Source organism: Varanus komodoensis, unplaced genomic scaffold (assembly GCF_004798865.1).
Source record: "Varanus komodoensis strain SLA01 unplaced genomic scaffold, ASM479886v1 scaffold5, whole genome shotgun sequence".
Taxonomy (NCBI): Eukaryota; Metazoa; Chordata; class Lepidosauria; order Squamata; family Varanidae; genus Varanus; species Varanus komodoensis.
This window is the reverse complement of record NW_025336087.1, coordinates 44,322,473-44,329,142: the sequence shown is the minus strand read 5'-3', so window position 1 is coordinate 44,329,142 and position 6,670 is coordinate 44,322,473.

The following is a 6,670-nucleotide window of genomic DNA, read 5'->3' as shown; positions in this document are numbered from 1 at the left end:
AATCCCTCCGAGCCGGGATAGTTGTCAAATCGTGCCCTTGCGAAGCAACTGAGAGACTTCTTCGCACAGTACCGATGAAGAAGCTGTAAATCGAATCGGACACGGTGGAGGGACAACATCGAATTCTATCCTATATCCGAACTGAATGATAGACAACACCCACCTATCAGATGTAATAGACTCCCAAATGGGGAGTCAGCCCTGGAGCCGGTCTCCAAAAGGGAGAGGGAAAGGTGGTGTGGGGAGAGAGAGAATGGTTCGCCCGGACCGTCAACGTGGACATTTGTCAGTGTCGAAGCGCCGCCGGCCCTGGGGTAAACATTGCTGCAGCTGTTGTCTTCGCCATTGCTTTGTTGGTAGTGTTGCCAAGGGTGGAATTGTGGACAGTAAGAGGAACGAGGCCCTTGCCACTTACGCCTCTGTTGAGGAAGCTCCATGCGGCACGCGGTCATACGCGATTCATGTATCGCTTTTAACTTGCGGTCGGTTTTCTGATGGAATAACCCGGTACCATCGAATGGCATTTCCTCGATCCTCTGTTTCATCTCGTCGGGGAAATTGCAATTACAAAGCAATGCATGTCGGCGCAGCGAGATGGCATTCACGAGAGCTCTTGAATTGGTATCTATGTGATGTCGTGTGGTAGATAATTGCTGCACTGCTACCTGCATAGCTTCCTTGATGAATACCCTGGCAAGCTCGGCTAGGCAGTCTGGAAGGGAGGAAGCAACGTTACCCAGTTTTTGCATAATAAAATACTGGTAACGTGCCAGTGTTGCTTCATAGTTCGATATGCGCACGCCGACTCGGCAGGCGAGCATATTGATCTTCCTCCCTTCCTTGTCGCGAGGGGCTGTGTGTCCCCTAGACTCCCTGACCTGGGAGGATTTGACAACAACAGAGTTTGGGTGTGGATGGTGAATCAGGAACGGAATGTCGTCCTCCAGAACTCTGTACATGGCCTCATACCGACGGGAGGTCGCTTGCGGTTGGGCCGGTTGACCCCAGGGTTGGACCATAGCCTGCCGAAGTGTGGTAATAAGCGGCAGGACTATGGCGCGGACTGTTCTCCCCTCATGACATCAAAGAAGCGATCCATGGATGGGCCCGGCTGTTGACTAGCCTCAATCTCTAGTGAACAGACAAGGCGGGACATGAGCTTCGTAAAGGAGATATGTGGCTCATCGGGCGACGCCGGTCCTTGGGAGGCGACTGCTACATCGGGGGATGTAGAGTCAACCTCAGATTCATCCGAATCCGGATAATAAAGTGGACAGTCACTCAAAGATGACGTTTCTGAGGAGGTTGGACATCCCCTCTCCACATGCCTGGCCGTCAAAGGCGACTCTCTCAATGGAATCTCCGATGGAGACGCACGATCCCGAGGGTAGTACGAATAAGATTGATAGCCACCCCAGTCTGGGAAGGCACCATATCCGTGCATCCTCCAGTTGTCACCCCGGTGTTCGGACGAGCGGCTGCAGCGCCTTGGAGGTGAAGGTGACTCCACAGGTGGCTCAGTCGTGGGCACTGGAGTCAGCAACCGTTCCCTCGGTGGGGAGTCTCTAATCTCGCCATCAGAGATAGACTCCCGAAGTGGCTCCTCCACTTGTTGGGTCGGCATGCTCTCAGGCCGAATGAGAGGCCTGGGGGATCCCGGTGGTGTTACCTGCATAGTAAGTTGCAGGGCCAGTCCCAAAGGGGTTGGTACCGTGGCGGCGGACGGTACCGAAAAAACAGACGAACCAGAGCCCCGGTGTTTGGGGCGATCGGGTTTCTTGGTCTTGTGAGCGGGTTTATCTGCCTTCTCCTTCCTCGGAACTTTAAGAGCGGAAGGCTTATCCGAACCCGTGTGCTTGCGCTTCTCCCATTTTTTGGCTGGGGAAGAAGGCGGCACCTGGGTCTCCGCTGGAATATTGCCTTCAGCCGAAGGACGCTGAGGAGGAGCGGTGGAAGCAGGACGCTTCGGAGGAGCACTCACAGTTGGGGTGGAGCATGGAGGAGGCGGTGCGGCTAAAGAGGAACCAGGCCGTAAGAGCAGTTGGTCCAATTGCATCAAGGCCTGGTCCCAGAGGAGCTTGCAAAGACGGTTCTCCCTGTTCTTCCGCGCTTGCTTGGTAAAGGCCAAGCAATGGCCACACTTGTCGGTTCTATGCCCCTCGCTGAGGCAGAGGAGGCATAGATCATGCGGATCCGCAGGTGACATTTTGGATCCGCATGCGGTGCATTTGCGAAAGGCCGCTCGCTGTGCCATCGCGGAAAAAGAAGAAAAGATGACAGGATAGAGGGTAAGATAATATTTTTGGTTTTTTTTGTTTTTTTGTTTGTTTGTTTTGAGAAGAAGAAAAAGAGAGGGATAAAGGCAAAAGGAACAGTAAGGACTCAAGATCTTAGCGAGGACGTTAACAGGCACGAGGCACAGTGAACGGCGGTTGCAAAGACTGAACAAAATGGCGAACGCTCCGCTCTATTTATACCACGAAGGGGGAGCGGAGTTTTCCCACCAAAAACCATTAGCTTTTTAATCTTCCGGCCTAGGCACTGCGCAGGCACAGCACCCATATGTGTGATGCACAGAGGCCAGGACGAAGAAAGCAAGGGGTCAGTTACCTCAACTCAGAGACTCCTAGCAGGCCCAAAACCTTTCCTAAAGACACCAAACCCACATTCAAGCAACTCATCTATTTACATTCAGGATAACTCCATTCGCATATGTTAGAGCTACAATTTTCTAGTGAATCCTGTTGGAGACCCATGGAAGATCTACGCATACTGAAACAGCCGGAAATGAGGATCAGAAAGGATTCCCATTCCCCTTCCTTTTATAGTTTTGAGGTAGGACAGCAGGTGCAGGAAAGAAGTCATTGCAGAAACCACCGGGCTGGAAATGCAGCGGCGGAGGCCTCGGCACCTAACTAAAATTTGTTTTTAAAAGCATGCAGCCCGCACTGCTATCTGGCTCGGAGTACGGACCAGGCGACCCAGCAAGGAGCTTGACGTGATAACCAGCACAACAAAGCACCCAATCCTATGATGCGACTGGAAACCTACCTCCTCAACTGGCAGAATCCAGGCCAGGAGGTCGGCCCCGCTCCAGGAGAACCCCGGAGCGCGGCTACCCAGCGCCCCCCGGCGGAGCAGTGAGTCACGCGGCGGGAATGGCGCCACGCCGGCGAGCTGCAGCTGTAGCTTAAGGGGGCCGGCAAAGGTGGTTGGGCTCTCTCTTGGGAAGAAGGTTCCCTTCCGTTTGCGAGGGAGGCCTGCAACGCTGGTTTGCAAGATTGGCTCTGCGCGCGTTACCTCAAGAGTAAGGAAGCAGAGCGCAGAAGGCGCTCCCTCCTGTCACTTTAAGCTCTGGCAATGTGTTTCACGCCGTGCCCGTGGAAACCGCGCGGGGTGGAGCCAGCAAAGGGAAGCGGGGTGGCGCTGACTGCAGGCGCCCTCCCTCAGGCCGGAGCGCAGGGAGAGCCCAGAAAGTGTTATGGCTTTGGAAACGTGCTGCCGGGCGGACCCCCGTGCTTTTTCCTCGAGGTTTGCCAATAAGCAGTGCAGCCGAAGCTGCTGCCCCTGCCGGAGTGGTGACCGCCTGGAGCACCTTGCAGAAAGGACTGCCCGAGTTCACTGCTGCTGCGGCCCCGCCAGGCGCGCTGCAGTCCGCTCGCCGCCCCCTCAGGACTTGACAGCCTTGAACCCTCACGGGGGAGAGGCTCGAGCTGGCGCTTGGGTCGCAAGGAGAAACGCTTCCTTCGCACAAGCACAGCGGCTGCGTTAAGAGGGGGGGTTGCACCCTCCTCAGTTTCCCTTCCCTCAGAACGTAGATTAAAGCAAAGCCTTCAGTGGGGAAGCTGAGCCGACGAGTTATGTCCCATCGCTCAACGGGACCATCCGTTGTAGGCACATAGGCTTTGGCGTCGCCAGTTAAAAGGATCAAAGGTTGTTTAAGAAACTACATTGCCGGATCCAGTGGGCCAGTTGGCTCTGTCTAAGGAGGATTCACACGTTCAGTGGTGCCAGTGCACAATGCGGAGAAAGAAGATCAGAACTGAGTGAGTGGGCTTTGATTTCAGTATTCAGTTGATTGGTATTTTGGGAAGTTTCGTTCTTGTGTAGTACAAGACACGTTGTGTTTGCACGGGTCAAGTCACACTTCCCTAAAGGAAAATAATGCTGCTAAGATGCTAATAAGTCCACAACTTATTCCATGCAAAGGCATCAACTCTTTTTGGATACACGTGAGCTTAGCTAATATGACACATGGGGTGCTTGCAAATGAGACTTTTTATCATAATTCAGAGAGTTTTACAGAGGGTCCAGACATTGGGTTGGTTTGCATGGCACCACAGCCCACCATGGATTATTTAATACAATTTTGCATAATCCACACTTACTGTGTGGCTCTTAGTTTTTCTTCTATCATTGCCAAAATCCGCAGCATATGATTTAATGGCATATGGTGGGTTATGTTGGCTGTTTTAATTAGCTCTAGTTTGATTGAAACTGTTTTCGATGTTAACCTGTTTTACATTTTTATACATTAGTTTTAAACTGTTTTAAATTTTTATGCTGCAATTTTATACTGTGTTTTATTGTATTTCATTGTATCTCTTTTTTTGTATTTTGAGAAGTTGTGAAGTGACCAGAGAGCTTCAAATATTGTATGGTATATAAAATAAAGGAATAAATAACTGCTGCACCTTAGGGCTTCAGAGTGCAGGAAATAAGAAATGATCACCAGGTCTGTATGATCACCATGGCCCACCAAGACTTATTTAAGCTGTGGTGTGTTGCAGTGTGTGCCAGTGACTTTTTTGAATATTTAAGTCATGGCAGGCAATTGTCCTGCCGTATTGTTTCATGAAGCTAACAAGCATAGATTGTTGGCATGGTTAACAAACCACTTTTACAATACTAAGAAAGCCACAGGTTGTGGCTGGCTTGTTAACCATGCCAATAACCAGCCTGTGCCAGGTTCACATGACAAGATAAATCACAGCATCTGTCCACCACAGCTTGATTGTTTGAAATGTCCAGAATGGCTGCAGTGATTGTGCAAACCAGTCCAGTGACTTTCCCTGTCACATTAAACATGATTTATCCACTGTGCTGCAAACGAGCAAAACTTACACAAATGGGTACAGTATTCTAGGCATGTGACCATTCATTTATGAATGATTCTGAGCCATTACAAGCTCTGTGAAACACCAACTTGCAAGTTTGTACTGTAATAACCAGCAATGTGAAGAGACCAGTTTGATAAGTATGAAAAGCTAATGTCCACTTTTGGAAATATTTCCTTGAGTGGGGAAAGTTGACATTTACTACACTTTCAATGCAATTTATATGTGTTTCCCAAAAAGTAGATTCCTTTACTCACAGGTAAATGTTGCAACTACTGGGCTGTATGTAATGTTAGTCTTACTTAGAATTGAATGGGACTTAGAATAACTTTAGATACAACCCATAGCATGAAATATATGCTTTCATAGATAATACTGTACATGAAGAATTATTTTTGATAAGTGATCACACACATCCTCAACTTACTTCTAAATTTGATCTCCGTTCTCCACTGTTTTTTATGAAGATCTTTTAAAATTGTGTATTACATTAATTCAGGATGTGTTTATGCTCATATTATAATCCATTCGACAAGAGGTTATTCTAAAGGTCAGCAGATGGCGCTCTCTCATCGTTCCTGGCATTGCATACTGTCAGGGTAGGCAGGCTGTTGCTCTCTAGATATCTTGGACTACAACTCCCAAAATCCCTGTCCACTAGCCAGGCAGAATGGAGCTCATAGGAATTGTGATGGAAAGAGCATTATATCCTTTCCTGTATTAGAAAGACATCAGTGATGTGGGATGGAAAATTTTCCAGTGCTTTTATTTTCCCAAGAGATACTCTCCATTTCCTGATTTCATTAGCCAAAAAGAATAAGTGTCACTTGCAAATGCAAAACTAGGAAAGATTGGCAGTGTCAGAGTTGCAATTAATGTTTCAAGGTGATTATCTTTCATAGCAAGTATGTGACAATGCATGTCACTGGGTCTCAGTATAAAATGGAATTAATAAATAGTGACTGTGAAACTGAAGGTGCCTCAACAACCTCAGTGTAAGTTAACTGTGTTGAAGCAGATGAGGGGTTGCCAGCATATCACGCACAAAACTTTGGTCTGCTAATATTGAGTGCAATTCTCTGGATGCATTGTGCTGCTATTCTCAGCATCCCCAGCCAGCCATGCTGACTGAAGTATACTGGGAGTTGTATGTCTGGAAGTCACCAGACTGATGAGTCTGAATTAGTGCATCAACAGTTTTCAGTACTTTGTTTATTTCTTGCATTTAAAACAATGTAGGAGAAAAACTATTTTCTTTGATTTTTTTTTTACAAGTATTCCAATAAGAATGTATACAATATAGCATTTAAATCACATTAAGCATGCTTAATTCCTACCCTACTCCACAAATATTTAATGTCAAATATCTATGGTACTTTGGAGCAAAAATTATCTTAACAATTTCATTTGTATTTAGTAAATCAAATATATATTTGCTGAATCAAATCACTTCCTAGTGATTTTTATGTATAAACTGAAAATTAGCATAATTTTTATTAGAAAAATTTCCAGAAAACCTTATTCACTGAAAGACATTCACAGCCAGTTTTTCT